Source organism: Cupressus sempervirens, chromosome 10 (assembly GCF_028749045.1).
Source record: "Cupressus sempervirens isolate cs-2001-9-10 chromosome 10, ASM2874904v1, whole genome shotgun sequence".
Taxonomy (NCBI): domain Eukaryota; kingdom Viridiplantae; phylum Streptophyta; class Pinopsida; order Cupressales; family Cupressaceae; genus Cupressus; species Cupressus sempervirens.
Window position 1 is genome coordinate 627,439,892 of NC_143127.1, and position 22,546 is coordinate 627,462,437.

Sequence of the window (22,546 nt, forward strand, 5' to 3'; positions counted from 1 at the left end):
CACACACACACATACATACACACACACACACACACACACATATACATACATAATTTGGTATACATGGAGGCATCATACAAAATATGTCTTTGGTATATAATTTTTTTATCTATCTCAGTGCTCCATTGGGTGATGATTTCTTGATCTCTCTTGTCTATGGCGTGAGGAGGATGGTCTCTAGGATGTAGTATTGTGAGTATAGCTCCTCAATGAGCTATTCTCATATATACACTCTCATATCGCTCGTATCTTGGTCCTAAAATCTACTATGTAACACTAAGTTCTCTCCTTGTTCTCCTATCTCAGTCTCATCTCTAGAGAAATAGATGAAAAGATATATGCATGTCTTCCTATATCCATCTGTCCTTTGACCTTGTAGCAATGGGTGGATAGTATCTTTGAAGCTATATTCAAGTCCTTCAAGACCTCACTTACAAAGATCATCCACTCAGTCTCAATCACTACAATCAAACCATATATTATCTAGTCAATATTTTTTTTTCTTCTTAATTTCTAAATCTTAACCTTAATCTATTTACACCCTACTTGGATCTCCCTTAGAGGATTTTGTATCTCTCTCTGATGATGAAGGTGGGGGCATTGGTTGACTATCCTCTCGATGTTCTCATTTTCTTGGCTATGGGAGTGGCTTATCACTCTGTGAACATGGCCATGAACATGGCCATCAAGATCCAAATGGTAAAACATGCACAATAAACTCTAGCTCCCCATCCATCACATGATTTGGTGGAGACATCTCCTCTTCTCTCTCCTCTACTATTGTCTCCTCTACTTGAGGATTTTGTCTCTCATATCCTCTTTTCTCTGGCTTAGAGATCTTCTCATATCTCATCTCAAATATCATCTGATTCCTCACCTTCCATCTCCTCATCCTCTCCTACTTCTCCATCCTCCTCTCTACTAGATCCTCTCTGATCTCTGTAGAATGGTTCTAGATCTCCTATAGGCTAGTGTAGTGCCAAGATGTGTCTCACCCCATGCCTATTCTAATAGTGGATATAATCCTCTATACAACCATCATATAGGCATATTGTTGGGATTTCCTCTCCCTCCTCTATATCATTAGAGATGATATTGACCACTACATGTTGACATATGACTCCAACCCTCTTGATATATCCCTGGGGATGGGAATATTGTGGCACTACCCTTGGAACACCCTATTATAAGCCAAAATGCCTTAGCATGTAATCATAGTAGTATGAGATGGTCATGTGACTTCGTCATCACTCGAGGAATCTCCTCCTCTATGAGTTTCTCATTTGGTGTGTAGTCTTAGGCCACTCTACCATCTGGAAATATGGTCTCCATACTATCTCCTCTTCTAGCATGTGATTTAATATCACTCTCCAAAATAGTGTATCTCCAAACTAGCACATCTTAGTAAGAGGATATGAATACAATCTTGGAAGGCTCTACTTGACTACTACATGAAATCTTGTTAGCCTTGTGTATGTAAAATGCTCAAAAAATCACACCTGTAAGAGTGCACATGTTGTTAAGTTATCTCTAGTATCTGGTAAGTATACCCAATTTTGCATATCCTACGCCATATAAACATTACTCATTCTCTCTCCACTACTCATAACAAATGTATAAAAGGTGAGAGAAACATTATACCCTTACCATATTGGGGTCACAATGCAACTCAATACACAAAACATCCACCGTTTCACCAAAGGAATATCACTTGTAAGGATGTCATGTAGATTGATCTGACATGCCCTAAATCACATCAAAAATGTATGTCTTGTGAAATACTCCTCATCTGTAAGGCTACCATCATGTAGCCTTTCTAGGGGACCCCCTGAAAGGAAGTTGGACTATCTGATATACATCCTCTAAGGTCACAATGATATCTCCTATGGGAAGATGGAATGTACAAGTATCCTCATCCAATTGCTCTATTAGGGCTAGAATCATGGCCCAATGGAATCTCAAGTATAGAAGTTGGCCTACCCAATGTAGGTCTACATCTCTAAGTAGTTGGATATCTTCTTTGCTCATGCTCTTCATAATCTCCTAAATGAAGTATATCAATTGTGAAACATAATGATCCTGAAGAGACACTAGTAAATACAACTCATATTAAATTAAACATTAGTCCCAAATTTTGAGCTAGTTTGATCATTTTGGATAGGGTCAACTTCCTCTTGATTAGGGTTGACCTACATCAAAATAAAGTGCATCCATTTTAAGATGGTACATTTAGTCCCCACTTTAGTAGGATTATGAGGCAAGTCATACTATCTGTAAAGGAGGAAGAGAAAGAAGATATTGTCACTTTAAGATAGAAAAATTGATAAGCTTAAGGACACAAGACTCCAATCCTAGGATTCTAACTCCATTCCCATGCATAAGAGTACAAAAAAAAAAGAAAAAAGAAAAACAAAGGAAAATAAAAAGGGAAACAAAGATAGAACAAAACTAAAAGACTAGAACCCAAATCAACTACTGAAAGAGACCCCAGCTAAATAAATACCTCATCCACTAATATCATATTTGGAAGGCTACTACAAAGCATAAGAGTTCTATAGTTGCTACCAAGTCCTTTGGAAAAATTCCAATGTTTACTGAGCAGTTATAGTTATAGTGAAGATGAATAATGTATGTCGAGTTTACTAGTGCAAATCAAGCTGTACAGTGTTCACTGAGTTCATAGTTTATGTGATGTGATTCCAATGTTAACTAAGCTACTCAGTGTTAACCAAGTAAATCAATTTATATCGAGCTCAAGGTATAGTGTTTGCTAAGCTATGAAGAGGTAAAAAAGTGATTCGGTTTAAATGATGAGTTTCATAGCATCTACTGAGTTACTAATGCAAATTGAGTTAAAGACTACTTAGAAGTGATCAATATGGACCAACCTTCTACATCTACTAATTGCATGACAATGTTGAACATTGACAGTGGATGTCAAGTATCAAACCTTCACTAAGTCATTATTTAGAGCCCAAGTGTCTACACTTGAGCCAACTTTGTAATATTTGTGTAAACTTGCATTGCGTCTAACTTTGTAATTGTATAATTGGATTGGTATATATGTAATGTCTTGTATCACATCAAAGTGTGAAAGTGTGAATGTAATACAATGTAATTGAATGTAATAAGAGAAGAGCAGAAAAAGGTGAATTACAAAGGCTATGATAGTATAAGGAGCAACAAAGACATATCTATCATAGCAAGGTGATTAGTACATAAAGGAATCTCATTCAGCAAACCAAGTTGTAGATCAAAGATCATCTACTGCTTCATCCTAATATGTGGATTAGTCAAACCTTTTAACAAGATAGACCTAACATTCTTTTATAAATCTCTTTATCGAGTGCATACTTCATTGTATGTTTGTAAATCCTTTCACAAGGTGGACCTAGTAGTCCTTATTTCTCCTAATAGGGCAGATCATCAAAAGTGATCAATGTAAACCTTAATAGCCAAATTTATACTGTAGTACTAAAGCTTGTGGGTATCATCCCCACCCTATTTTTACTTTCTATTTGGAAGGTTTTTGGGTTACCAAATCTTTGTGTCACAGTGTTATGAATGCTTTCATGTTTTCAATTTCTTATGTATGCAATTAGATCAGATTAGATGTGAAGAATTAAAATGTTAATTGGATTGTTGGATTAAGAGCTAAAATTGTAGAAGTTTTAGAAGTTACTGATTCACCCCTCCCCTCTCAATAACTTAGCATAGTCTAGAATATTTCCAATAATTGGTATCAGAGCATTATGGTTCTCAGAAGGAAAGCTTAATGATTTGAGAAAAGATCAAGGCCATGGAGATATTCAGACTTGACAAAGCTATTGACAATGAAAAGCTAGATTTGGAGATGGCCATTGCCCAACTCAAGAAAGAAAAGGAGAAACTCTCTCAATCCTTGAAAAGAAGAAAAGAACTTGCAATTCAAATGAATGATCATCTCTACATTGAAGAAAGAATTGAAGACCTTCATTCAAACAATTTAGATGAAGTCGATGAAGCAATCAAAGAACTCCTAGAAAATAATGGTTGCCTGCAAGAAGAAGTAAGAAAACTAGGAAGAGATAAAAAAATTCAGTCAGTAGGACTATGTGAAGTCATGGAGTAGAAGAACAAGATAAAAGAAAAGATAAAAGGAAGGAACAATGAAATCTAGAACCATTCCCTTCAACAAGCAGACCTTATTGATCAAATGTCCAATGCAAATGAAAAAATCATGAGCCTAAGATCTAAAAATGAAAGATTATGAAATTATCTAAACTCTAAAAGGAAAATCAATGAAAGACTATGAAATGATCTAAACTCTAAAAGAAAAATCAATGAAAGAATGATGAAATCACAAGCAGACATGAATCAATTGAATGAGCAAAATCTCTATAGACAAAAAGGAAAAGCAAGAATTGGATATACAAAAGAAGGAGAATCATCCAAGAAATGAGCTCAAAAGAATCAAAGACCTACTTGCAAGCACTCTGGTAAGATAGGTCATACTTCACACAAATGTTGGAGCAATGGAAAAGAAAAATTCAATGGAAAGTAATACAATTGCAATCAACATGGTCATAAGGATAATAATGAATGCAAAGAGAAACTAAGATTTGAAGGCAAATGTCACAAATGTAAGAAACATGGACGCAAGTCATTAGAATGCAAAACCAAGATATTGAATCTAGAAAAGTAGATTGTGAAAGCCATATTTGGTTGGGACTACAATACTTGGTGAATATGTCATTATTGTGGAGATTTTGGACACATTGGAATGAATTGTGTAAAGCATCATTTGAGGAAAATAGATACCATTAAAAGATGTTTCATTTGTACAAAACTTGGTCATCTTGCCAAAAATTGCATGAATACTAGTAGAATTGAAGATGAGAAGAAGGCAAAGGCTGATAACATGCAAAAATAGATGAGACAACAATGGGTTCCAAAGCCTATTGAGAATACAAGTCGAAGAAATGGTGATCAAGTCACTTGATAATTGAGTGACTCCACCATTTCTACTTAAGTTCTCAAAGGAGAAATTGGAACTAGGCTATCAAGGAAGACATCCAAAATAGTTCCAGATTGAAAGAACAAAATGATCTAAATTTGTATTCAGGATACAAAGGGACCACTAAGTACAAGTTTATACCAAGTTACCTTCTCTATTGAGTCTGGGTCATAGACTTTACCGAGTGAGCTCAAGAGTAATGAAGATGCATATGGTTGCTGAGTCATGAAGACTTCGCTGAATGTTCAATGCAAGCGTAGTGGATGATAGCCTATCATCATGATGTCAACTAATCTACCTTTTGTACAAAAGAATTTATGGAAAAATTTTCATAAAAGGAATGGAATTGAAGTCATTCTTACTATGAAATTCTTGAGAGGTATTGCGAAGTGCAATCTTTAGAGCATCCAAGTGATTTGAGTGAATTATCAGCAAAAGATTTCAAATTCTCTCAAACCCTATCAAGCGAAGATGGCATCCAATAGTAGCAAGGCAAAGTGAGGATCAGATATGTTGGTTCATGGAGTGGAATGGAAGGCACTAGATTTCAAGCTCACTCCTGCAATCACTAAAACCGTAGATTTGAGTGGAGTGTAGTCTCAAATCCATCCAAAGGTACTATTGATCAATGATATTCAAACTCACTTTAAATGTCTTATTCAAGAGATTGGAACTTTGGAAATGGATGTTGCCCTAGATAAGCTATGTGTAAATGAAGTTTTAAAACTTGAGCACCAACACCTGGAAACTAAAGGGTTAACTCACATCCCTCACATTCCCTGTAAATTTCAAGTAAAATGGATTAGGTTTATCCTTAGTCAGGTGCATAATGGGCAGTCATGGTTGGAGAAACTAGTATTGATCACAAAGAAGATGATTCATCAAATCATTGGTCTCCCAATATTAGCCAAAGCTAAAATGAACAAAACCCTAGGTCAAGCTAAACTTGAAAAGAAAACCCTAGCAGAATGGGATGGTGGAGGAATGAAGATTAGTAGTGTCTTAGATATGGAGTTTAAATTTAGAATCCATATCATTATACACAAGATTTATAGCTCAAGTAGGTTAAACAATGTGTCATGTGAAGTAGTTGACCTTGCATACAAGGTAGTGAAGAACAATCTATCTTTCGACCTTGCCAAGCTATTGTTGAGATAGAGCAACAAGAATATGGAAAGCATTAGGACATCAAAGAATAATCCATGTAAGTTTGGCTCCCTATTAATATGTCTATTCTTTTATTTTTAAAAATTATTCCCTTCAAAAGGCACTATTGTTTGGAGAAAAGATGTGCCTATACTTTGTCAGATCAATGAGTATATTGTTGAGATAAGTGAGAACTATAATAGTATTATAGATAACTATTTTGATGCATTCAAAGAGAAAATGAAAAATAGATACTGAATCCCCAAGAAACTTGTTGAAGATTATAATGATGATGTGTGTTTGATGGTGGATAGTGACAAAGTATACATTCACGCAGTTAAGCCTAAAATAGCATGTGTGAAACTTCTTGGATATGACGTAAATATTGATGAAACAAAAGATATCATCGAGGCACGTGTTAATGAACAAGTTGATCCTAAGGCTGCATATTTTGGTACATATGATGAAGCAAAAGCCAGGATAGAACTAGAAATAAAGCTCCCTCAGGTAGTTAACAAAGGAAGAAAATAATTACTAAACTGAAAACAAGTTCTACTCTTTTTTTGACTAAGGGCAAAGGTGAGAATGAGGAAGCAGATGATGAGGAAGAATCTGAGGAAGAAGAACCATTAAGGAAAAAAGGCAAGGTAATTATCACCAAGCCACCAAAGCCATCTACTATAGTATTTACAAGAAGATCCTCCAAGAAGAAATCTAATAAGGAAGGAGGAGACATTATATTTAGAAAACCTCCACCCACCTTCCAAGATAGATTGAAAGATCTAGAAGTTGGAGCCGGTATAACAAACTTTATGTCATTAAAGTATGAAATCAGGATAGTTGAAGAGAAAATGTAGATAGAAGATCTCGTGATGGACAAGATGGGTAAATGGAAATACTCACTAGACCAGCTTGCTTCTCAAATTCTTAATGATTTGTTGGAGAAAATTAAGCCAAGATGGGAGTTTTCCATGCAAAATATCAAAGACATCTATGGACAAACTTTGAGGTAGCTTATACTGAGCATATCAAATGTAAAGGTAAAAAAGTCATTAAAGAAAAATGAAGAAAAATCAACTCTAAAATTCAATACTTGCCTAATTTTGATGAAAGAAATTGAACATGTTGTAAGGAATGCAACTAACAATTGGAAAAATATCTATCTTTTACACAAATTGAGTGATTTTCCTATTTATGTAAAAGATGATGATGATGATGATAAAGAAGAAAAAGATGAAGAGGAAAATATTGAAGAAGCAACTCATTTTGACAATATTGATGATGAAGAGGAACAAGGGAAAGAGGCTACCGAGGAAGAAAAGCAAGATGATGAGAAAAATGATCCAGTTAAGATAGTTGCAATAGTCATTACCTCACTTCCTCACTCTCCAAGCAAACTAGTGACAACATCAAGCACGAAGACATCCCCAACAAGATTGATTGTGACCACCAATGACAACCCAAATGTACAATCACTCTTTGCTCCTATTCAACTTATCACATCATTAACTAAAGTGACCTCCACTTCATCTACCAAGCTGTAGACTCTTCCCTCTTCAACCGAGTTGGCTACATCAGTTTTGAGCACAATAGTTTTGGACACATCTATGATTGCTACATCAATTTTGGATTCTTTAGGTATTTTTGTTTGTATTCCTTCAATAAGAGCAGTATCAATTTTTATAGCTAGTCACAGTATATCTACAATTATTTCTATTCTAGGCACACAAGCAATAAGTGCAAGGATAGTTGAGACCAAGGCTCAACCGAGCACAAAATTTTTGGGTAAAGGAAAAGAGATGGAGGAAGAAATAGACCTTGATGAGGAAATTGTAATCCCAAATTGGGACATTTCCAAGCTCACTCCAGACCAAATGCAATCATTTGGTAAAATCCTCTAGAAGAAAGCCAAACAAAAAATATTTAGAGAGGAAAGAGATAAGGAATTTAAAATTATTGAGGATGAAAAGAACATTTTGGCAAAGGCCATAGGCATTGAGGTTGATTCTTCACAACCAATTTTGTATTAGCTAGTAGAGGCAGTTCGAAAGTTCAATGAAGATACTGATGGGTAGGATAAACTAGTGTAGAAGGTAGAAAAGAAATTTGATGATAAAGTGTTGGAGCACATTGCTCAATAAATAGCTATCTATCAAGTAGAACTCTCTACAATCTTGTGTTGTGTACAAATGTATCATCACTTTTTGGTAAGCTATGTAATGTTTTTTATTTTACCAAGGAAATAAAGGAAAAATTGTCCAAAATAGATGAAGATCTTAAGTCTAGTGCTCAGTAATTGTAACTTAACCCTAGTCCAAGTTCTACACATTTCAAGAAGATAAGATTTTTGACAGACATGCAAGTAGAACTGCTTAGAGAAGAAGCAAGGATCATATCTACATTGGTAGATATATAGAACATGATTCTTCCCAACATGGATGTACTGTAGAAACATATTACACATTCTAAAACTCTCATCCATGACAACAACTTCTCCATAGTAGATCACATGATAGAGTTGTCAGCAGAAGTGCATATTGTACTTCACACATGTAAGGTCCTATAACACAATTGGGATAAAACTTTGGCAATCATTCTCAAGGTACATTCATAATTTTTATCATTTTGGCATTACTATGTAAATAAATAGAATAAATCTTTGGCATTAATGTCAAAAAGGGGGAGAAAGATATAAGTTATGGGGGAGAAAATGCAATAAGTTGTAAAAACAATGGGGGAGAAATATATGTATAGTAAGTATATGTTGTATATAGCAAGAAGATGTATAGTATATTGTACGAAAGAACCTTACCATCTACAGATATATATCTTACAATATCAATTTTGAAAAATGTGAAAAATAGTATACTTTACCGAGCTAGTATCACAAGGTGATGGATAAAAAGGTATTTAGGAAACTTTTTGAATTCAATTTTGGTTGATAAGTATTTTTGTCACTAATGCAAAAAGGGGAGATTGTTGACATATTAGTCAAGTTTTTTATTAGTGACATAGACTTATTTAGATTGTAAATAGCTACCAAGCTTATTGTACAATTAATAGTGTTTGCCAAGAATTTCAGCTGTCATTGAGTTCTATAGTTGCTACCAAGTCATTTGGACAAATTCCAATGTTTACCAAGTAGTTATAGTTATAGTGAAGCTTAGTAGTGTAAATTGAGCATCTCACTGTATGCCAAGTTTACCAGTGCAAACTGAGCTATGCAGTGTTCATCGAGTTTGTAATTTATGTGATGTGAGTCCAGTGTTAACCGAGCTACTCAGTGTTAACCAAGTGAATTAGCTTATATTGAGCTCGAGGTGATAGTGTTTACCAAGCTATGCAAAGGTAGACAAGTGATTCAATTTATATGATGAATTTCACAGTATCTACTAAGTCACCAGTGCAGACCGAGTTCAAGACTACTTGGAAGTGATCAGTATGGACTGAGCTTCTACATCTATTGAGTGCATGACAATGTCAAGCATTGGCAATGGATGCTAAGTATCAGAACTTCACCAAGTTAGTCTTCGAAGCCCGTGTGTCTACACTTGAGCCAACTTTGTAATATTTGTGTAAATTTGCATTGTGGCTAACTTTGTAATTGTATAATTGGATTAGTATATATGTAATGTATTGTATCATATCCAAGTGTCAAAGTGTGAATGTAATGTAATGTAATCAAATGTAATCATAGAAGAGTAGAAAAGGGAAAATTACAAAGGCTAAAAAAATATAAGGATTAGCAAAGATATATCTATCATAGCAAGGTGATTAGTACATAAAGGACTCTCATTTAGTAAACCAAGTTGCAGATCAGAGATCATCTACTGCTTCATCTTAATAGGTGGATCAGTCAAATCCTTTAACAAGGTAGACCTAATAGTCTTTTATAAATCTCTTTATTGAGTGCATACTTCATTGTATGTTTGTAAATCCTTTCACATAGTGGACCTAACAGTCCTTATTGCTCCTAACAGGGTAAATCATCAGAAGTGATCAATGTAAGCCTTAACAAGCCAACTTTATATTGCAGTACTAACGCTTGTGGGTATCATTCCCACCCCAATTTTACTTTCTATTTGGAAGGTTTCTGGGTTACCAAATCTTTGTGACATGGTGTTATGAATACTTTCATGTTTTCAGTTTCTTATGCATGCAATTAGATTAGATTAGATGTGAAGAATTAAAATGCTAATTGGATTGTTGGATTAAGAGCTAAAATTGTAGAAGTTTTAGAAGTTACTAATTCATCCCTCCCCTCTCAATAACTTAGCATCGTCTAGAATATTTCCAACTATTATTACTTTAATATGTTACAATTTATTTATTTTATTAATAATATATTGTAGTATTAAAATAGTTGATATATATTTTAATTATTTATATTCAATAGTACATTATTTAAATATCTAATTACTATAAATATATATACACCTGTAGTTGTATGATAATATTTATATTATTAAGATATATAATAAATTATATTTTTATCTTAGTATTATTATATTATTTATTTCATATATGTTATTTATCCATTTAATAATTTTTATATCAAATGGATATTTATTAATAAATCTTATCTCAAGGTGGGTATATCACACATGCATTATACATATATATGAGATTTAGCATATGGGCTTGTGTGTGCAAAAAGAGACATGAAGCCACAATGCATAGATTTGAGGATGACCTCGAAATCATACCTAGAAAACAAGGCTAAAGTAATCCAAGCCATACTCAAAATCCATAATTGCTACCCCATGGTTGTGGACATAAAATATATACAAAGAGGGTGTATATATGCCCCCTCCTTAGGATGACTATGTATCCATAGATTTACATCATAAGGAAGAGAATCAAAGATAACTACTTCTGTCAACTAGGAGATATTCTTTATCAACAATGCATGCCATAAACTTAGCAAAGAGTGTGGACTCTTATAAACTAAGGAAATATATAAATATGAAAGGATATGTCACTTATGAGAAGAGATTATTTAAAGTAAGAGATATTGTGTACAAGACATTTGCCTTCAAGAGGAGTTTCATGGACAAAGATAGAACTTTGAGACAAAAGAGAGAAAGAAGAAAAAGGATGTACATATTTAGCCCCTTGTGAAGGTGAAATAGGGATAGATGGAAGAAGGATGCAAAAATTTAGAGGACATGGTAAGGGAAAATATGGATATAGTTTTTAAAATAGAGAAGAGGTGATGATCAAGGACACACACCTCTTGTATAAGAGACAGTCATGATCAATACACAATTCCTTATAGAAAAAATAATTTCTCATAATAAACATATGCCATTATACTAAGGAAAGTCAATTCTTAGAGAAAGAGAGAGATAAAGAATGTACAAAAAACCTCCCCCCCCCCACCAAGTATGAGACATGAAAGAAAGTCTATGGTGAGATTATATAACAAAATCTTGCAAGATATAAAGATGAATCATAAGTAACAACTGATAACCATCCACAAAATGAAAATACCATATATTCACAAGGAGTATTATATAATAGTACAACACTATAGATGATTAAAGAAATAAAAATCATTAGATACCTAAATCTAAACAACATAAAATATTTAAAAAAGATATCACTTATGAAGTAAACTATAAATGATTATCAAATAAGAAACATTACTATCCAAGGCATAAAAAGATATTTGGTAGGCAATAGACACATGATCCTGCATGTAACAAAGCTTTTCATATCCAAACATAAGAATGTACCATAGAATAATGCAATCTATAGAGATATATAGGAGGGAGATTGAAGGGTACCACATTATTCCTACTTAGTTATTAGGAAAGACACAATTAAGGGACAATGGATCCTTGAGAGAAAAATAAATAAATCCAATATATGCCCTAAATGAGAGATTCCATTATAATAATGATTCACTTACAAGCATAAGATTTCACTAAAGATGATTGCAAGAGAAAAAAATAAATTATAAGAAAATGCAATTTCATAAAGGATATTGGAAAAAGAAGGGAAGAAGAATCACATTATACCTCTCCAAGTGGTTTTGATTTACACTAGACATGTGATTTCAAGGAAACATAAGATTGCACCTGGGATGCTAGTTTTTTATTAATCACAATAAATGAATACAAGAAAGCATTCCATCATATAAAATGAAAATAAGTCATTAAAGTGAGAAAATATATACTATGATATAGATAGAAAGAGGAAATGGGTCCTTGCCCCCGAAGGAATGACTATTATGTTACTCACAAAGTAGGACAATGAGCCCCCAAAAGGTTGACTAACAATATCACATATATAGGAAAAACATAATAGGTATGTGGATATATCAAGTAAAATGATCATGAAATAGATACCATTCAACATTGCAAGTCATATGAACTATAATATAGGAAATGAATTGAAAAGAAGGATGAAGCATAGATAAAGAAGGTCTCTTAGTTTTAATTAGATGAAAATCCAAAGAGAAACATTCAATATGCATATGCTCATCAAAAATAGGTATTCTTACAGAAAATTCCAAGAATGGAGAATTTTGGTGTAGAATATAGGGTTTCCCAATCATAAAGAGGTGAGAAGCCACTTATAAAGTCAATGTGAATAGGATCCTTAGGATATAATTCTAGATTTTCGATAATAAGCCCATACGAATCATATTTTTCAACAAGACCCAAATTGAAGTAATATATGTCATGAGAGGGATAAGAAGAAGAATCAAATGTATGGTCTTCTATTTCTAAGGAACTCTTAGGAGGAGGATAAACAAAACTCATAAAGGCCTCATCTATGGAGGGAATGTCAATAGGATGCATAGAAAGAGGTTGAGAAAAAATCATGTCATCATCCAAATGTGTCTCATGAGCAAGGGAATAATCCATGTCCTTATCTAACGATTAATCCCAAATAGGATAATCATCCAAGTAGTAAATAAATAAAACATTAGAGGAAATATTTTCATGAGGAAGAGAGTGGCCAATATTCCTATCCAAGGGATCATCCCAATTAGTAGCACTATCAAGGTTAGGAACATCATGAATCCATAAAGGTTGATCAACATCATCTTTAGGAAGGTGAGACTCAATAAAAGAACATATCAAAGTATCATCATATGCATACAATTAAATGTCTTGAATATTATGAACAAAGCTTGAAAAGAAATATAACAAACCCACTAAAAGAAAATGTTATCTAAAAATGAAGTAGATGCAGTTTTTTTGTATTTCCAAAATGTAAACATATGAAAATGCAGGCTCTATGAAAATAATGCAAAATGATATCTAAATACCACCAATGCAAGCAATATCATATAAATAAAATCTAGATATGCCCATAAAATACCTAATGCAAAGAAGAAAATAAGGGAGATCAAAGGATCTAACTCCAAAAATCCAAAAGAAGGGCGAAAGAAGCCATGTTTACAAAAATAAGGCAAACACAAAATAAAGTGAAACAGACTGATCTAAAACCACAAAAGAAAGAGTTGATAGAGTCGGCTTTACACAAATGTTTAGGTGAAGTTGATGCCAAAGAAGAGATATTTCTAAAAGAGGTATATCTAACTCCAAGAAAGAGTGTAAGAAGGTTGGATTTAGAAAAAAGTTTAGGGGGAAAACGGACACACTTTAATAGTATTGTAGATTTCCTATTTTTTGGGCTAGTAAGCCATTCAAATCTGTAGGCGGGGGAAAGAGGGAAATCTCCTAATATGATTGCACCTAAAATACAAATGAGATTAGCTAGAACCTAAAGGAAGAAGGGCCCCAACACCAACTAAAATTATGAAGAGGAATCGAATACAAGTAAATACTCTCTTTGAACCTTATAGGATAATGTGTATGTAAAATTGAACCAATTGCTTAAATAATGTAAACCTATATGTTATGTGTATAAAATAAACCCAATTAAGATATATATTAAAAATGAAATAAAATGTAAAGGACTCACCTTGAAATATGTAGAGGAAGATGTATTATAGCTTCCAAAGTTGTGGATCCAAGCATATTTTTGAATATTCAACCATAGATTCCTGAATGAAGCGATGAAAGGAACAAAACCCAAAAATAGTTTGGCAAGAAGGAAAAAAGGATTAGGTCAATTTGGAGGCAGGAAGTCTTTTCATGGAGTTGAAATAGTCTAGAGACATTGTAAAAAAAATGAACCAACTTCTCCAAAAATCTCCTGCAAAGTTATTTCTAGATCTGCATGCAAAACCCTGCTATCTTGCTCCTACACATAGAAAATGAATAGTTTTTGTTGTTGGGTCAGATGAGGGATTTCCTTGGTCAAGTCCAAGGTTAAGGAATTAACTATAAAATAGATCAAGGAAATGATTGCATCTAGTAGATCTCAATAATATCAAATGAAAGAGACATTTACCTTCAAAGATGTGATTGACTTTGATATGCGATCAAGTATGTAAATGTAATAACCTTGACTCAAAGAAACCATAAAGACATCAAAGAAGCAAAAACCTCATGTATGAAAATGTATTTGATATGGTACAGATGAATAATAGAAGATATTTAATGGATTAGAAGGACATATCTTCTCCTTAGAACCAAAATTCACTACCACCTTGAAGGAATAAGGAATAATCTTGATGCAAGAAGGAGATGCTTAGACTTGAGTGCTTGAAGATAATTGCTTGAAGAAGAACACATTGATTTATTTCTTTCTTGTGGAATTCTTACAAATGCATGATATTGAGAATATGAGATATGAGAATGAAATGCCAAATCCTCCTTATATACTAGTTCTTGAGTGGGAAAATAACTTGAGCCAATAAGGGCGTTAATTAAATCAATTGGAAAACTTAAAGTCTTTTGAGCCCTGGACCCTGCAACCACCAATGACTAGGTCAAGTTAGATCAACCTATTCCAAGAATAGGTCAAATTTAGGTTAACCTAGTTCAAACTAGGTTAACTTGGTTGAATTAATCCTAGGGGAGGGGTTAGGAAGGCCTTAGAAAATATAAGAAGGAGGTGCAAGTGAAACAGACAAATAGCAAGTTGATAGGAGATATGGTCCATAGGATAGAAAAGTGACACCTAGAAGACAATATTAGGAGCAAAGAGATGATGAAGAATAATGAAATAGAAGAGGAGAGGATAAGAAGAGATCAAAACCACAATAAGGAGGGCTAAAATGTCTAAAAATAAAGTGCGTCCATTTTAAGATGGTACAAGATGTATTTACACCTCTCATATATCTTCTTCTTAAATGGGATCTAGGTGGGACCTAATAAGAACTCCTCAAAATTCATATCTTACATTTAAAAACTTAAGGTAGGACCTATCTACTTAGGTCCTCCCCTTTCCTTTCATTCAATCAATATAACTTATTTTATGTACTTAAACAAAATTTCCTCAAAATATGGACTTGATTTCTGAATCCTGAGACCTATTTTGGGGTCCCAAGACTGCTCTTAAGTTTTCTACACCTTGTTTTTAGGGTCACAGTGCATCCTTTCCCAATCAAGGATGTAGTGAACCCTTGTATTAATAATCAAGGATGTAGTGCATCTGTGTACAAGTCCCATTTTGGGTCTTAGTCATTGGTCTTTTCTTGGGGTCTGGTCTAGAACTATGTTTTTGAGCTCGATTGACCTATGAAAGAAAGTTAATCTAGAATAATTTAGAAGCACCTTAATTGATTCATTTTTCATGTATGATTTGATCAAGAAGGCATACATGAGAAAGCATAAGAATATCTCATGTGGATAAGTCATTGTGGACATCCCAATTTGTCTTAGCACATTTTTAAGGTGGAAGCAAGGAGGCTTCGAAATATTATTTGAAGTAAGAGAGATCATTATATTCCTCTTCCTATTCTATCATAAATCATTCAAGATTAAATCATGGAGTAGAAATTATAGATCATGAGTATGGCCTAGAGTACTTTAGCCTTGGGGTCTTACTATGCTTTGTAGGTTATCCTCATATCTATGAATTGTTTCTTCATCCACATTCTAACACAAAACTTCCTGCTAGGGTTTTTGATCTAAGGATTTGGATCCTTACATTGTACACTTAAAGCTCACATGGCCATGGAACACATTACATTTGATATAATGACTAATCATGGAGGTGGAAACCACCAAAACGGGGGGTTGACTAAGGCAAACCCCTACATAGCCACCTAACATATAAAAAATTAGATATCAACATTTCTAAGAAGGAAATATTAGTTGTAGATTGGAGTATCCTTTTTCCCATTTATAAGACTTATGAAATCATAATCGATGTTGCACTCATTCTTGCAAGGTTGACTGGGTCATCCTTGACATGCAAGGTCAATCCTATCACCCTGATCATCTAATTTGGCCCTAACAGATCATCAAACAAATTTTGGGTTTTTTCAGTCTCATAGTTTTCATGTGAGATCCAACTAGTTTCAACCATAGAAGCAAAATAACACATAGAAATTGAGGTTCTAATATCTAAGATAAGTCTCTTTGTCTCTCTTGGTCATTTTAGTATCTTATATTTAATATAACATTTTCATATTCTCTACTTTTCATTGCATATCTTGTATAAATGTAAAAGTAATCAATTAGGATCTCAAGGGAAAGGTGCACTTTTACTTATCTTCATAATCATTAGATCTTGGCTTGCATTGATGCTCTTTTATTACTTGGATTACATTGAACTACTAAGATTTAACACATTTGAGGATTGGTTTGAAATAATCTCTTTCCTTGAATTCAATCATTTTGAGGTGTGTGTGGTTATGTGATGAACTTGTCGGAATAAGCTACATTGAATGCAAAATTAATGAGAATATAAATCAAGTATTGAGTAAGTATGAAGTGTTGCAAGTGAAACCACTAGTAGATTGATATACCAGTCATGATAGAAGAATGAAGGAAAACATGGAAGTGTGATAGTCACAACCTAGTCACCAGTAATGTGATAAGTCAAAGGAGGATTTGTTAGCAATGTGACATGTACATAGAGATAAGCTAAAAAATGTGACCAAAGAATCCAAGGTCTTAGGTCTAGATGTAGACTTTCATATGGATGGACTAGCCTATGAGAATAGGTAGTCATGGGTGTCTTGCAATTATACTCACTAGGAGATTCAAATTTCAAATGTGCATTATGAGTGGGTATTTGTAGGGTTTCCCATCAGTGAATAGTGAATGTGATTTAAAAAGATAACTTGGTCTTCAATATAAAATGTGATGATGAGAAGAGAGAAGGTTGTTTTTAAGAAAGACAAAATAAGGGAGTTGTGTTGCTCTATGGATGGGAGATCTATTAAAAACATAGAATTTATTAGTTTGCAAGAATGTAAAACAAAAGACCAATACAAAGAGCATAGGAACAAGGAAGAAGGAGTGAATCAAGGAAGTTCACCAAGCTAAAACTAAAGAGGAAGATCAGAGAATATTTGAGGCACTTTTGCAAGAAGATCTACTAGGAAAGGTGTTCCAAGCATCTAGATCTAAACTTTAGTTTTCTTTCTAATCATCATAGCTATTGTGATCCTTTAACATGGTTGACTTGTAATGAGTTATTGATTTTTTTTAATAAGGTATCTCTCAAAAAGAGATTGAAATCCTTTAGCAAGATAGCCTTAATAGGGTGTTGTAATCTTAATCAATAATAGGCATTCCTAACAAGATGCATTACCAGAAGGAATAGATGTATGCATTTAATAGGGATACCTTTTACTTTCAAGGAAATGCTAGTGGGTACATTACTCCCACCATGGTTTTCACACTCACACCAGGGGTCTCCATGTAAAAATATTTATGTCCTTAATGTATGTATATGTGTGTGATATTGTATGGGTTTATTGCATAGCCTTTATCATCTCCTTAGCAATTAAAGTGATAGTGACTAAGTGTGTGTTGAAGATAGATGCATTAACTAATAAATCTTGTATAATTAGTGGTATTGATCCACCCACCCCCACTATTTGTACCTATTAGGACAATAGTTGGTATCATAGTTCAGACCCCAACAACTACAATTTTAACAACTCGATGAAGCATCCAATGGCATCACTTAGAAGACAACTAGAAGAAGCATTAGAAACCATTGAAGATATAAAGGAAAAATTGAGAGTATCTCTAGCCAAGAGAAAGAAGCTAGTGAGAAAGCTAGGAAAAACCAATAACTAATAGAAAAGCTTAAATAGAAAAGATGTTTTGAAGAGTCAGAAGAAGAAATCTTAGAACTTCTGACTTAGAATGAAAAGAAAAATGATAGGATTAAAAAAATGAAAAATTAAAAAAAAGTATGTATTATTTAGATTGAGTGAAGCACAAGATGAACAACAAAATGCCATTCTAGAAAAAGAACAAGACTACAAGGAACTCAGACTAGCTCAGGAAGAAAAATAATGAGCTAAGGATCTTGTGAAAGAAAAGGAGGATGAGATATCCCCCATAGAAGAAGAACACTAGAATACCATGCAAGAAATAATACTCTACTTGAGTATGATCATGACAAAATTAAACAACTAAATGCTCTAACTTAGGAAGGAAGACATATGGAGGAACACATTCAAAAACTAATGGACGAACTCAAGATGGTGAAAGAAGAATGTGACAAGCCCGAAAAGTCAAACAAAAACACCCATAAGGTGGAAGCAAAGTTAAACACACAAAAAGAGGCAATAAGCACAACCGGTCTAGGATTCAAGGAATCTACATGACTAAAAGAGGAGAGTTTAAGGGAAAAAGTCTCAAAGTCTATAGAGAGAAAATGGACATCAAAGATAGATATGTCATTGAATAAACCTACTTATTTTCTTTGTGGTAAAATAGTGCATAAATAAAATGATTGTTGGCATAGGCAAGCCACAACCCATAAACAAGATACCTATAGAAATTGTTGTCGTATTTTCCATAGGTATGGGCATTGTTGGTGTTTTAGAACTCAGTCTAAAGATTAGCTAATTCCCATATTCAACTAAATTCATCTCAGATCTAGACCAACTCCAATAGAGCACATGGACTCTCTACACTTTAGACTCTACACGACCAAGCCAGGTGCACCTTAGGGATGAAAATGACTGTTATTTGATATTTTCTTCAAAAAAATCATTCACTCACTCTCTTCTTTTTAGATCTATCCCCTATAGAAGAAGATGGCCAATAATCTTCTTGGACTTGTAATTAACTCCTTGATTATAGTAGCCAACTATAACTCAAAGGAAATCTATTATAAATAAGTAATAACTAGCAATTTGATTCTTCACTACCAAAAGTAAATATTGATTTTGATTTAAATATGCTTTGTGTAACCAAATAATTACATCAATTTGCAAAAAATCTTATTGATCAATGTCTTATCCATTACTATATAGAATCACACCAATAAATAATTTACCTATTTAATTGACTTACAATAAAAAACATCAATTGTTAATCCTACACTCCATTCTTATGATATGCCTTTCATATGCCTTGTAACCTTATCAATTTATGGAAGAATTTACTTAATTATTTGAATTAAAAGAAATAATAAATTGACATACAACCTATCCTAGCTGCATTAAATTGCATGAACTTTTCTCATCTAATCACAAAATAAAAGGCATATGAAAAAAGGAATCAAAACTTAGAGACATAGATATTCATATATCCCTCTTTGAATTTATTTTTTGAAAATAATACATCATAGGTGTAATACTTAGAATATAAATCAAAATATGAAAAATTATGTCATTCACTTTTCATTATGTATTCAATATGAAAATTTGATTCAAACAATTAACACAAAAATTGGACCGACTGCAAATAACATAAACACTAAAAATTATATAGACTTCAGACCCTTACTCCACATCTTGGAAATCATTTTATAGAAGGACTGCAACAAGCTTTAGATGGGAGGATAGATGTCAAAATTCTAGTGGAAAGTAAATACAAAGATATTTCTATACCGTTACATTACAAATATTTTTTATACTTTGATCAAAATAAGGATACAGTTGTAAAATTGGTAGGTGGCACTTTTTGTAGGTGTATTCAATATATTTCTATTTGTTTTTAACTATCTATCACTTTCCTTGCCCCTTTTCTTTACCCTTGTGTCTCTTCCACCATTATGTTGAGATTCTTTAGTTGCTCCCTCTTAGAAAAGCCTTAATTTCCCCCACCACTTCACATACATAAATATCCCTTTTGGTGGGCCATTCAGTGCTTTTAACTTCATCTAAGTCTTTTTTTTCCTTATTCTACCTAACATCTATGACAACTTTTTCTTCTATTAAAAATTTATTCAAGTCTACTTCAACCTTGAATTATGAATCAATCAAATTATTTAAAGGGATGTCACTATCATCTTCAAAAATTGATGTTGTGCCTGCTTGACCTAATATTGTACTAAAACAATTTGAGCATTCCTGCTAGTCATTCAGTTTATTGTTAGCATCCAAAATTGGTGGAATATAGGGCTCAATCCCTTGTGATAAGATTTTCATTTTACCTTGTATGATGTACAACTTTCTAGTAAAGAAGCCTATTAATTCTTTCACTATCTCCAGGCATTCCTTTACTGTGATGATCTTATCTGGTTAATCTATCATCTTTTCCATTAACATGATCAACCTCTCCAAAAATTGAGTTTATGGCCCCCATAGACTAAAAGTGGGTGATAGCCATGCAAGTGCTACATTGCAAACATGTTCAACATCTTGTAAAGAAATATAAAGAGCATGAGCCTGATGAGAAATGTTTTTTAGAGTTTCTACTCTATGCCCTATGATGCTTTTTAGGATAGTTGTCCTTACCTCACCATCTTGCTATGGAGATGGAGCATCAATGCTCATCCTTTTGGGCTCTACATCTTCCTACTCCAGATCTACAGTCTAAGTGGACATTTCCATTGTGACCATGTTGGTTGTTCTTGGATGCCTTGTACCCTATTTTGCTTTGCATTAGCTAGCTGCTCTTTCAAAGATGCAACTTTTGCCTCTAACCCTTGAGCTTTCACTTCCAGTTCCTCTATCCTTATTTATAGACATGGCTCTTCCTAAGCTCTTCTTCATAAAGTTTCCTGACATCTATATAGTCATGGAATGCTCCAACCAATCTTGTCTCCATGTCCTCCACTTTAGCCTCATTCATGAATGAGAAGTGTTTTATTTCCTTGAAATTTTTTGTACTTGAAGTACCCTACATAGTCCAAACTATCATGTTTCCTTGGTCAATACTTTTTACATCCATTAACTTAGGCTTATGTGTTATAGGAGCTATGCTCCATATTGCTAGAGACTTGGAATCAATATTGAATCCTGATCCCCTCTGAAGTCCATAAGATCCATATGCTTCATAAGATATAGCATTCTCTTGTCTTCTTATTTGGTCAAGCATGAAAGCTTGTTCTAGATCCCAACTAGGAACTAGAAGCATAAAACTACTTTGTACTAGGTCTTTGCCTCTGTAGGATCTATCACCTCACTCTCTAGATCATAGGCATGAAGCTTATCAACTAATTCTTGCTTCTTTTCATCAGATTCTCCTAGTTTTAGTTTCAATACCAATTCACTTTGTTTTACTTTGTAGAGGAAGCTTTTAAACTCAATAGATTTGATGAACTCATCATCCTCTATAAATTGTTGAGCTTGGATGATTTTGTCATCCAATCTTGTTGCTACTAGTTCTAGGCTAGTCAGGGAGTTCTCTGCTACATTCACCTATTCTTTATGTAGCTCTACCTTGATCAAAAAATATTAATTTCTTCCAGGCATGATTTGCAATGTCCTTTATTTTACCTTTTTAGGTATCTAGACTACTTTTTGCCTTTTTTACCCTTGGTAATCCATGATGCTTTAGTAGGCTCATCCTCTTCAATTTTTAGAGTTACATCTAGCTTCAGCCTATTATGATTTACCCTTTCTTTCTCTCCAATTAGACCTACAAGAATTTGTGCCATGATCTCAACATGATCATTTACCATCTTTCTTATTCTTTGTGGATAAGGGATATCCATATAAAAACCCTTGAAATTTGGGTCTTCTTTCTTCATCTCATTCTTTATCCTTAAACCATCATCATATTTGGCTAATTTGTCAGCAACTTTCCCCTCGGCTACACTATTTAGAATTAGGTCCTCATGTGGTAACTCATTTGAATTTGGCAACACATAATTTCTAATTTCTTTCAACATGTTTCTCATGTAGCCATCTTGGTCATACATCCTATAGGGAGCAATTGACAAATTATAGTGGTGAAGGAAAGAATCAATTTGGTCCAAGGATTCTTTTCTAATTGAAAAGTCTCCTATTTTAAATAATCTACAAAGAAATGTGCCTTATGCACCTTAGGGCCTAAGTAATCATTATTTACCAAAAATAATTGGCACATGAATTCAATGATGGCCAATTCAGGGAGGTATATATTTGGGCAATATGTGGGGTGACTGAGGACAACCATATACTCTCATGAGTAA